The sequence below is a fragment of the Agelaius tricolor genome, unplaced genomic scaffold (genome assembly GCF_023055355.1).
Source record: "Agelaius tricolor isolate 1412-34295 unplaced genomic scaffold, bAgeTri1.0.p SCAF_34, whole genome shotgun sequence".
In the NCBI taxonomy this organism is placed as follows: Eukaryota; Metazoa; Chordata; class Aves; order Passeriformes; family Icteridae; genus Agelaius; species Agelaius tricolor.
In genome coordinates this window covers 1,099,174-1,111,349 of record NW_027269294.1, presented here as the reverse complement: position 1 = coordinate 1,111,349, position 12,176 = coordinate 1,099,174, and the positions used below count along the sequence as shown (strand labels likewise).

General features: G+C 40.7%; 1 protein-coding gene across 2 annotated transcripts in view; it reads left to right on the top strand.

Annotated features, from left to right (window-relative positions):
- LOC139602555 (uncharacterized) overlaps positions 1-12,176 on the top strand; it is a 125,469-nt gene that overhangs the window by 69,398 nt on the left and 43,895 nt on the right. The gene's annotated exons all lie outside the window — the stretch shown is intronic.

Here is a 12,176-nt window from a genome sequence, read left to right as displayed (position 1 = left end):
ATAACTACTTCTGGTATTAAAACTCACAAATTTCAGGGGAGCTGGAGGCTAAATTGTAAACAAAATATTTCATTGGCATTGATCTGAAAAGCAGACTGACAGCATTGCTAAAATTCATCAGCTTACAATTATAAATCTCCCCAAACTGACAAGAGATGGATTTCATTATTTTGCTTTGAAAGGGTCATTCCTTTAAAGCTGCAAGAGTTTATCAATTTATGAAAGATTCAATGAACCGCATTTTCCTTTAGTTCCTGTCACAACTCTTCCTTGTGATTACCCAGGCTAGGTCAGCTCATGAGAATGACTGATCATTTTGCTCTCTATTTTAGGCAACCTCAAATTTACAGGATTTATGACCCATACTAGATCATTTGTGATATAAAGATTACAGGTAACCTGAACTTACTTCATGTACTGTGATACCCTGCCAGAAGTACAGCCACTCATTATGCCACAAGTGTATGAAAAAGTGCCTGAATCTCATCCTCCTTTTGGGCCCCATCCACCAAAGTTACAGTGACAGCTTATTTCTTTAAATAAGCAAGAGTTTTCATGTAGGCTGTAGGTGACAGAAGTACTGCCTTCTTTAGCTAATTCCCCTCCCACACCTCTTTTCTCTCCAAGAAAAATCTGAGTAGGCCAGGTCTTTACACAACCTTAATTGTTCTACTTCCATCACTGACTGTGCACATTTTAATTGCCAGAGAAAATCGAAGATTAGCAAATTCCAAAACAAGCACCAGGCCTTATAAACCTCTGAATGAAAACTTTGGTAAAAGAGAATCCTTCTCTGAAAAGCACCTTTCAGATGTTCATTGCTGGGATTCCCACATTACCAAACAACACATCTGGGATTCTATTTTGACTGCTGGTATCCCTGTCCCTGGATCACGCTGACCCCAGCCCCAGGAGATCAGTCCCTCTGCTCTGCTGATGGCCAAGCTCCCAGCAATGACAGAATTCTCTGCCTGGTGCAAAGAACCCAGGAAGCACAAACTTCCCTCTGGAACCAACGTTCCTCCTGCAGCTCTGACAGCCAGAACAAAGGCAAGGATCTGTGCCAAGCAGGAGACAGTAAGCATGGTGGGATAAGAGCTAAACCCCAGTTCCCTGTGCAGGTGTGGGCAGCCTTCAGACAGCTGTTCATTCCATTGATGAATTCCTGCAGCGCTTTCCTGGGAGCTCACAGGGCTAGGGAATGTGTGGGGGATTTTTTGGTGGTGGTGTGCAGGTAAGCATGAGTAGGAACCAAGTCTGAATACCAGTAAGTAAGAGAAAGCTAATGAAGTAAAACACAAATATTGCTTTTAAAATCATTTTCACCTGTTCCTGCACAAGACAAGTTGGCATGCCTCCAACTCCTGTAGTCTCACTACATCTTAAAAAACCAAGCAGAAAAAAATTTTTTAAGTGCTAACACTTTCACAAAAATTGTAAGGTTGTAAAGGTAACCTGTTTCTTAACCTTGTACCAATCTGCATTACCTACCAAAACGAGAGCTGTGCTCTCTTCACTCAGACTGTATGCACAGTGTGAATTAATTTCTTTTTTTGGCCAGGTTACTATATCATTTAGAATAAGGTACTGCACAATTTTCCCGGGTGTTTGTTACAGCAATAAATAAAGAAGCATAGCTATGGTGCCATATATACAGCAATAAACAGGAATATGGAAAAGAAATTATTATTATTGAAGGTATTATTATTATTGCAAAAAGGAACAAGAGCAATGGTAGGTTGAAAGTGAATACCTCTAAACTTGGTTTAAAGTACTAATGGTCTTTTAAACATATTTTTGTGAATTGAGATTGTTAGTGACTCTTTTTCCTGATCTGGACAAGGTCTGTCAAAGAAATATTTTTTAGAAAGATCAGGACAACTTATAGCCATTTCTACCATGAACATCATCTTGCAAATGAAAATTTCAAATTATTTCTCTCACCCACTTCCTAAAAGGAAAGCACTTTTGCTACGCAGACAGTTACCAACATGTGCAGTTCATAACTTGCTAGAGCACTTCAAAGGAACCTTAGTGACTGATTCTGGTTATTTTCTTCTTTACAAGGAGGAACAAAAAATCCTGATAGCTTCAAATCAAAGATGTTCGCTTTTCTCAAACTGTTCACCACTGACATTCTAGTCTCCAAACTTGCATTAAAGCAAAACCCTTCCTCTAAAAACTCCACTTCTACTGTTCAAACTGTCCTTTACTTATACTGAAATAAAAGATGTTGTGCTACAAAATATAGTTTCAGTTACCATTTTGCTTTATTTTTATGCACTAGATGGTTTACAGGAATTCAGTCTACTAAAAGTCAGCTCAGTTAAAATGATAACTTTACCAGCACTTGAATCTGCCTCTTATTTTAAGCTTTATAGCTCCCCTTTTTTCAATCAAATGCCTTCCAGCCATTCTAAACCTTTTTGGGTCAAAGTTTCCTGTACTCTAAAAAGCTACAGATGAAGCTGGTGCTTTATAGCATTATGTTATCAACTCATCAATTTTTTATAATTACTTCCAGTAGTCTGTTCCCATCACTCCACGTGGAACTATTTGCCTGAGGCCACCACTCAGAACACTGTTATTTTAAAGCATATGTGGGCAAGACTTTGCTCTTTCTTAGCCAAATTTTTTTTCACTTGCATTTCAATTTTTTTGCTTAGTCATCCATAAACAGGACACTATTAATACTACTTTTGAATAACAAGTAAAAATGTACAATATTGCTAAGGTTTCAGCTTCACATTTACAAACATGGCTCAGTGCAATAGGTGCAAGTCAGAAACAAGTAGATTCCCAAAAACAATCCATACTTTTTTACTGCAAATTACCCCATACAGGTCTTGTTAAAAGGATCAAGCTTCAGTGGGAAGGCAGAAATCATGAAAAACAGAGCAGTGAAGGCATACGTACTTCAAGCAGTGAAAGTGAAGGAGACTCATGCTTAGCATCAGGAAATAGCAAATAAAAATCAGCATTGATCCAGATGTCATTACTCACCAGCTCAGCCCTTGCTCACAGAGAAACAGGACAGCAGTTGTTCTTTGTTGACTCCTAAACAGCTAAGTGGTAATTTTTATTCCTAATGCACAGGTTACTAGAGACCTGAACAAAAATATTGCTACTCTGCACAGCCCATTACAGAAGCAAACTTTGACTTCTGCTCTCCAGCCTGACAGTTAGTCATCCCTGCTTTTGAAAATGTGTGTGAACTGGCATCCACCTTCCTACACACACTGTACTGGGATGTATAACGCCATACGCTAAAATCCAAGCGTTTTTGCACTTCTACACCCGATTCCTGGCACAGGAATTGCAGATATCACCTACATTTTATTCAACAGTTAAACTAGCCAATATAAACCATATTTGATAACCTACGGCTCCTGAACTTCCTAAAAGAGACTGTTGCTCTTGCTCATGTCAACGCATCCCCAGCCACAGCAATCAGTGAGCCAGCACAAAGGACACACGGCTGTGCAGCCACCCCTCGTGGTGCCAGCAGCACTAAGGGAATGCTGCCACCATCTCATGGCCCTGTGCCACTGGGAGATTTCCCAATATCACTGAAGTTGTGATGGCCCCAAGAACTGAAATTATTTGCTTTCATTCATTAATTCTGATGCTGGCTGAGAATACCTTGGTGCATTTTTGTGCAAAATTACAGTAATCCCATGCTTGAGTTCCATCAATCCGGAAACCATATACATCTTCATTTACGTAAAATCACACTTTAATAACAACTATTAAAGGCACAAATGTGAGATTGGTTAAGGATGGCATTTTGCAGAGTCACCTTCCTTAAGATGCTTTGTTGTCATTATATTACAAAAGTTCCGTATTGCTAAAGTTTTGTACCTCCTTGATGTTTCTCGTAGGCAGCTCCTCTAAGCACTGACTCTTCCTTCTTCTCACAGCAGCCAACTGACTACAGTTGCCCTCAACCAACCAATCCACTCTTTTATAACACTCTTCTTATTATTGGCTACAGCTGTGGCCTGGTAAAGTCAGGCCTGTTGCCAATCTCTAATAATTGGCTCAGCTGCAACTCCTTAAGGGCTAAGATTACTTTCTATACTACCTTTATTTTCTTATATTCTATCTCCCTACAATGTATTTTCTGGTTAAATTATTTCATTTATATCAAGCCTTCCGAGCTTACTGTGACCCCACTTCCAGCCAGTCAGCAAAAGCAATAAACAAAGAAGTTTTGCACAGCACATCTCCCTTTTCACTTAACTGCTAACAGAGCCCTCATCCATAGATTGTTAGCCCTTACCTGGGTTACTTCGCCCATGAAAGTTAATGAAAACCTTGAGAGGTGTGAACTGCAGTTGCTAAGGCACCATGCCTGTCTGGACATCCTGGAGTCACTCCTGCACTGGGACTGAGGCCCCTTCTCACCTGTGCCCTCCACACTCACAGCCAGACCAGGTCTCTTCACCGGCTCCATCCCGGGATCCCCACAGGAGAGCCTCAGACATCACGACCCTTAAAATACTTTATTCATGGTGCAATAAGAAAAAGAGCAGCTCCAGTCTGGTGCCTGCAATGAGGAGCCCCAAACAAAGGAACCCCTGGGTTTTTATACCCCCACAGTGCGAGTGCTTGACAGTCTGGAGTCCTCATCTCCTGCTGTGTCTGCGCTGGTCACCTGCATTACCTGACACAAGGACGTCACCACTGCGTGTCACATTCTCCAAGCAGCTCTAAAAAAGTAGTTTGCTAAACAGATCTGGGATTTCTGTGCCTGTGTCTCATTTTCCCTTGTGGTGAGTTGTTTCTTACACACATTGCTAGTGACTCTCATAATGCTGCTGCTTAGGCCCCAGACCAGCTATGGAGGATGAGCACTGTCCGCCTCCACTGGGGTTTTTATTGTGTAGAGAAGGCTCCAAAAAAAGAAAAAATGGGCCCCATTATACTTACCAAGGAAGAAAGGAAAATATATCTTTTCCAAAAGATATGGTTCAATAAAAATCAAATAAAGAACTTCTGTGCAAAAAGGAAACAGCAAAGACAACACCACCATGACACGTGGACTGTGTGTCAGAGCACACATTCAAGAATGTGTTCACCTACCTTATGCTGTGTCTCCACTAATAACCACGTGCATGAATAAGACACATACAAAATGTGCCAAAACAGTGGCAAAAGAGGCAGCACCTCAAATTAATCTTCTAAAATTTTACCCTCTGAAATGCAGTCATTTGGTGAAATTCACTTATTAATTCTAATGTTTAAATATGGAGTTAGAGTAAGGATGCTCTTGTGTAATACTGTAAATTAGGAACCTTTATAAATAGCTTCTCTTTCATTACTCTGTGGCTTCCAGTGAGGTGCCAAGGATCAGCAAATAAGTAAATTAGCTGCAGATCATAAAAAAAGAAATAATTAGCTAATAATTAGCTTTGTAATAGAAAAAAATGTCTGTAGTTAGTGTAGGATGCTAAAGCCAATTTTAGCTTCATTAATCGAAGTAGTTATTCAGCACCCATTAATTCAGTACCCAGAATTTACAAGTGCCAACTAATCAATAAAAACAAATGAATATTGATACGGCAGGACTTGTGCAATGTTGTATTCGTAGTGCCCCTGAGGCAAGCTAGATCCTACATGGACAGATCCATACACTGGTGCAAAGGCTAAGGCCCTGCATGCAGAAAGCCTCGGTGGTGGGGGATCAGGGAAGGAAGGTGAACATTGATCCCCGTGCTCCTGATGGGGTTGCACAGCTCTGCTGGGACTGAGCCCAGACGTGGATTACCTTTCCAGCAGAGCCCGGGGCTGTGCCACAGCGCTCGGCCAACGTCCGTGTGTCAGGGAAGGGCTTCCTCCTGCCAAGGGTTCCAGCACTCCCCTCTCGTGCACTGAAAGAGAAAGAGAAAACCTCCCCTTGTTATCACCAACAACACAGCTCTGTAAGCTTGGAGTACTGCCCGACTCACTGCTCTGCTCTCAAAATGATAGGAGAATTAGAATAAAAGCATATTTTTTTTACTAAATTTAAAAAACAAAAGGAACCCCCAAAATCTAATCAAAACTAATCAATGAAAACCCCAGGCCAAATAATGTCATACAGAAATTTTATGACAGCTATCAAATGAAAAAATCACAGTCAGCACCTTGATCAAATGTTAGATTTCCTCTGATACATATAAAACAATGTAAGGACATAATCAGATATTCCAAAAAACCTGTATTACTGCAAAACTGCATGAAACACTCAGGGTCTCAGAATTTAAAGCAGGAGTGTTTGTACTGAGAGACTTGGGCTGGTTTTATTTAAGGATATATGAGAAATAATTAATGGTTTTTGTCCCAAAACACGTGACCAGATAATGGAATGTCAAAATAAGCATTATTTGATGAAAACCACATAATTTTAAAAACCTGCTTCACTTTGTTATTACTTTTTTCCCCACATATTTAGTTGGATTAAATTTGGCTTGAAACGGCCAAATCTGATCATTTACATGTAATACATGTATTTTACTGTTGTTCATGAAAAGAGAAGGAAAACAATACAGAAAAAAAAAAATCTGTTTTCTATAAGATGGATACCCTTCATGACTTGTTTTTCAAAATGTTTGTTTCAATGAATTTACCCTCAAGAAAACATTCTCTCTAGAGTTTAAATCAGATTATTTAAACAAAATTATTTTCAAGATTGCCTAGTAAAAAACTTTTCAGCCCTGCCTACTCTACTGTTTGTCTTCACCTGGGCTTTTATTTTCTGTTCTCCTTGTTTTGGCTCAGAACCTGGATTTCCAGGCTGATTTGTCAGCAGTGAGGGTGACTCAGTGAGGTGACATTGTTCAGGTTCCTGGGCTGCCTTCCAGTCCAGACTATGAAGAGATTTTAAACTGTCTCACTCCCCTTAATTGCTGATTTAAAGGGATACACAAAGTGGAACTTCTGATAAAAAATACATTCCTGCAAAGTCTTTTATTTCTCAGATTTTATAGTACCTAAAACAGAACTACCTAAGCACAGTCATTTGGCCTTGGTCAAAATGATTGAGCTTATACAAAAGCATTGATATCAGTGAAACAAACAGAAATAAGCAAATAAAAGATTTCCTGATGCTTCAAGCTATTTTTCCTTGGGATCCTATACCCTCTCTCTCTTGCTGTTAAAATTGGCCCTTCCCTCAAATCACAATTTTTTTTCATTTTCAAAGCAATTGACCTGCCTGAAGATTTCACTGCACACCCAATGTACACACCCAACAGCTTTGATTTTCTGCACCACTGTGCTGGTTTTTAACTGGGATACAGTTTGCATGACCTCTTGTTCATTCAGGATTTTACAGTCTAAGTTAGTTTTGGCACAAACTATTCTTCAATGGCTATTGTCAGGTCATTAACTGTGATAAGGATAAAGATATTTATGTACATATGAACTTCTCAGGCAGCCTGGTCAGCAAATCTTACTTATTAGTACTAGCTATGTATGGATTTGCCAGCACCACAGAGTTTAATCAGGATTTTTAGGTACCTGTGATTGGAGACCAGTTCCCATGACTGGGTTCATTGGGGTTTTTTAAACAACAAGAATTGACACCTCTGACCTCAACCTCCTTAATTTGATGAGCATTGTAATCTGTCTTTAAAAAGACCACTTTTGTTTAAATAAAGACTTTCAATTTGTGCCTGGAAATAATGCAATCAAAGGAAAAAGAACACAATCTTTACTTGAAATTCCAATGTTTCGAGATGATATAAGAGCTGATTCTGTTGCTAAACGCTGGTATTGAAATTAAGACTGATGAATAAGTATTAGAAGAAAATAACTTTGAGTTACATGCAATAGCATTTAATTGCATCATTTAAATTCTTCAGCATTTCAATTTTATATTCATTCAGGGTTTTCCGTAATTAATTTGCAGATTTCCAGAATGCATTAGGATGAAACTTTTAAATGGCTGGATGGTTATTAATGGATGACAAATATATTATTCATTGTTTTTGGTTGTCATGGTAAATGGCACCGAGTACTTCTGACTGAATATTAAATTAAACATCATCCCGTGAATTCAAAAGCAAAATGCATCCCAAGTAATAATTGGTTGAAATACAGAATACTCAAGGTGTCATCTTTTATGCAAAGCCCTTTCTTTAGGATTTTTCCTCCTGAGAAGCTGAGAGGCCTCAGGAACAAAATGTAAACAATGATTCTCTGCTGCTGTGGAATGCAACAGGTAAATCTGTGGGTGGTCTCATGTGGTTGTTTCTAATTAATGGCCAATCACAGTCAGCTGGCTCAGACTCTCTGTCCAAGACAGAAGCCTTTGTTATCATTCCTTTCTATTCTTAGCCAGCCTTCTGATGAAACCTTGTCTTCTATTCTTTAAGTACAGTTTTAATGTAATATGTATCATAAAACAATAAATCAAGCCTTCTGAAACATGGAGTCAGATCCTCGTCTCTTCCCTCATCCAAGAACCCCTGTGAACACGGTCACAATTTCATAATAAATACTCTGTAACAAAATGTTAAAAATGGCTAATATCACACTTTCCTTTTCTCTAGAAAATGGCAGGATCACCCAGGCAAAACTGAATTTCAAGCAGCCAACCTTTTCAAAGATGTCAACGCCAGCAGATCTACTCCAGTCCAGAAATACATTCTCAAAGCTCTGATTACCTAAGCAATACTAAAACCTGCAGCCCAACTGAATGCTGCATTGGAGAATAATGGCATTTATACCAAAAAGCACCAGAGAACATGTGTGAGAAGATTGCCTCAGAGAAGCTCCACTGACTCAGGAACAAGCCATTTTTAAACCTCTTACATCACACAGTCTCTAATGAACAGACAATCACCCTCTCACCGCCAGTTTTATGCCCTCACTTTTCTCCTTTAGAGGATGGCCAAATATTTCCCCAAGCTGCCACTTCTGGCCCATCAATCGATCCAGCAGTTTGGCATTGACACAACCAAGTTCAGCAGTGCTTCCAAGTTTCCTGTGTGATGATGGCCTGGGTGCTGTGGCTGCAGGGAAAGCCTTTCCCTCACGTGTGGCTGCACTGCTCGAGCAGCCTTCAGGGACACCCACAGCTAAAGCCAGAGAGCTGTTCCTTACATTCCTCATTTCTCTTCTTCTCCTCCTTTTGGCACCACCCCCTGCACTTCCCATGTCCACACTCCTGACCTACTCCACCCACAAGTGACTGCTGTGGTTTCTGTGCACAGGAAATGGATTCAGCAGACCTAGAGTGCAATGCCACTGCCGATCTGCACAGGTAACACTGGAGGGATGAAATGGTTACACGTTAAGCTTTCACACAAAATTGTCTCACCAAGACTCTCCAAAAAGGCTTTCCTGAACTAGGGGATTCCAACATGGAATTCATGGACAGGGTTTCAAAAGGACATTACATATCTGTTAGTACATAATAAGGTTTTTGACAGAACCAATAAACCGAGGTAGACCTACTTTGCAACACGTTAATTTTAACCCAAGTTTTTGTTTTTGTGAATGAAAAGCAGAGTATTAAACCCAGTTATCAGTATAAAATTGATCTAAAGGTTTTTCAGAACCTGAGAGAGTATTACAAATCTCATAAGATCTTTCCTCTACAGTTAGATGAAACTCATACTCTAGACCAGACAATTTCTTCTCTGGAAACTTTTCAAATCTAGCAAGAACTTTTGAAAACACACTGGAATTATGTAGAATGTTAGGTCAGCAACATGCAAGCAAAGAAAAACAAACAAACAAACAACCAACCCAAACCTTTTTTCCACACACACTCATAGACCACAGTAAACTTCTTTAAGAGTGAGGAATTACCACAGACTTTTAAAAATAAGCTTTTTGCTTTAAACTAGCAGCCTTCCCCTCTGTTCTGTGCTCATTAGGAATGCAAAGAAAACACATCTCACAGTTCCATCAGCACAGAGCTAAACTGAACTGGTTAAACGGCTGGGCAGAAGCTTCCCATGTTCCTACACTGGTATTTCCAGCTGTGTTTCCCATGTTTGGGACACATACAAGGAAAACGATGCCTTGAACGACAGGGAAGCTTTAGAGTTACTAAAAGCTTCCTTGTATCTGCTGTTAGACACAACCATCTATCAGTGTAGCACTGCAGCTCATTCTCCTGAACCTGGACCAGGAGCTCAGGGCAAAAGTGAAGAGACAGCACAAAAAAGAAAAGCACACATTTATTTGGAATTAGAGCAACGCCTTGGGGTAAAACAACCTACTCCATCTATCATTAATACCTCAGCTGCTAGAAACAAGTGCCAGTTTTATATACCAAGATAGTACTTTCATTAATATCTGGGAAATCTAAGAGGTGCTGGGGAATGCTTAGGTCAGGAAATGACATCTGGCTGGGAATCATCAGGAATAAAACTACCCCTTTAAAAAGTAAAGTTAGCTGGGTCTGAATGGAGAAAAATCACAAATGCAGAATATAATGGGTAAAACACTAACAGAGATGTTTGAGAAGCAATCAAAAGCAAGAGCACATTTTTAAATATGTGAAAAGCAGCCAGACTGAAGTAAAAAGGATTTGCTTGCAACACTATCAGAGAAAAATGGGACATGCAAACCAATTCCTTGTCTTTTACTAAAGATGAGAGCCTGTGAGACTGCAACAAAGCAACTCTGCCATGAAACTGCCACAGACTGCTGCAGGTTCAGACTGAAAATGGGGACAATTGGGGTTTAAGTAAGATGATTCGTAAACCACGTAGAAGAAATTTCCTAGAATCCTCCAGACTTCTAACTATATAGCAGTCATTAAACGTGCAGGAGATGGATAATAGACAGCACGTGTCAAAATGTATTGGTTAAATTACTTAGGAAAGCAAACATTGCATAAGATAGCATTTGGTGTTGGAGATGCTACGTTAGATTTAAAGCGGATTGTCAGTTTCTGCTTTTCCCCATTTCTTCAAGCTTTTAAAATAAAATTCATGCTTTATAAATATAACTTGCTTTACGAAACACCCCACAGAATAAACACCTGCACACATTCTATAAATCAACCCATTTCTTTCCTAAGTTCCACACCAATGCTGCCATGGTATTTCTCTGTTCCATTTCAACAGTTTTCTACAACAAAGAAACCCATTCACACTTGTTCTAGCAGACTTTGCACAAGCAATGCAAATCATTGTTATCGCTCTCTTTATATTTTCTCAGAGCTTACTTAGACTGAGAATCTAGTGATGCCAACTTGGTTTTAAACCACTTTTTTGTGCTGATTGGCCTTCTACCATTTGAGGAACAGTTCTTATATTTGAGAAATATTGGAAAAGATTCTCCTGAAATATTCTAAGAACACCTAAAAGACCGTTCTGTTTGTTGTGTTTAACAAGGCTTTCTGAGAGTGTTTTATTTTGGTTTGGGGTCTGAGGGAGGCACCCCACGGAAGGGTTGGTTCACCCTCACCTCCATCAGGACGGACCCGGCTCCCCCCGCAGGGCTCTGAGGAGGCTTTGGGGGCCAAACTCAAAAACAAACCAAAACAAAAATCCAAACACACAGAAAAAACCGCACAAAAAGATAGCAAAAAAAATTAACTTGCCAAGCGCAGACACCCGGAAGGCTCCGCCGGTCCGTGTCCATCTGCTCGCCGACCCGGAGGCGAGGCTGAGGGCGGAAACGCCGCCCCCTCACGGCTTCCCGCCCGTTTTCAGGCCTCTGAGGGCGGGAAGAGCCCTCCCCTCACGGGTGCCCGCCCTCAGAAATCCTCAGCAGGGTGGGGAGCTGTGGGGCGCAGCTGTTCCTCGTTCTTTTGAGGACTTCTGCGGGGGTGGGCGGCAGCTGTGAGCGGGCGGCGTTCCGTCCCTTTTAGAGGCTTTTTAGCTCCTTTGCTCAGTGCTGCTCGACTGTGAGGGTGTGGCCGGGGCCCCGTTCCTCACGCCTGCCGGAAGGTGCTGGCGGGCTCCGGCAGCTTGGTGGGTCTTTGTTGTCTGGGAACGCGTGCGGCTGGCAAGTGCTTCTTCCGTCCTGTTTCTCAGGAAAGTTATGTTTCGTGTTTTAAGAGGAGAACGTCTCTGAGGGGTTGTTTACGGCCCGCCCGTGCTGCTTCCCCTTGCGGCTCCTTTGCTTTTGGCTGTGGCGCGGGGTGAGGTGTGAGGTAATACTTTCCTTTCTGCTTGTGGTTTTATATATATGCATATTATTTTTCAAGTACTTGTATATATATCTGT